At 54.5% G+C, this 459-nt stretch overlaps 1 pseudogene; it reads right to left on the bottom strand.

The window, feature by feature from the left end:
- Positions 1 to 459, bottom strand: part of LOC119590479 — a 7,850-nt pseudogene that overhangs the window by 5,976 nt on the left and 1,415 nt on the right.

Here is a 459-nt window from a genome sequence, read left to right as displayed (position 1 = left end):
AGGATACGGCAAAAAAGAAGTGGATTCAGTCTTTAATGCAAGTTATAGTAATAAGACTAAATTGATCTTCATCCTATAATTCTTCACTTCCTTGAAATAAACTGAAGGGCAAGACCCAAGATACAAAGCCAAGCCGTCCCACCCAAGAAATGAAGCTTCACATCAACTCACGTTATTCTTGATGTCGGGCTTGCAGCCAGCGAGGGAGCAGGACGCGGCAGGTTCGGATTATGGCCGTTCTGGCAGGCCAGGTGCAGGGGCGCGAGCCTCCCTTGTTCTTGATGTACACGTTGGCTTTGGGGCTCGAACCAAAGCGCCTCCGCCGTCGGGGCTGAAAGCCTTTCCACGCCGCCTCGTGGAGCGCCGTGTTGCCGTGCTGCGGAGGCGGGTTTCTGTTAGGGCGTTGCGAAATAGGATCTATCGGGAGGGCCTCGGGCGGAGCACTCGCGGGGGTAACGG

This window comes from Penaeus monodon, chromosome 27 (genome assembly GCF_015228065.2).
Source record: "Penaeus monodon isolate SGIC_2016 chromosome 27, NSTDA_Pmon_1, whole genome shotgun sequence".
NCBI classification, from domain to species: Eukaryota; Metazoa; Arthropoda; class Malacostraca; order Decapoda; family Penaeidae; genus Penaeus; species Penaeus monodon.
This window is presented reverse-complemented; position numbering and strand designations above follow the sequence as displayed.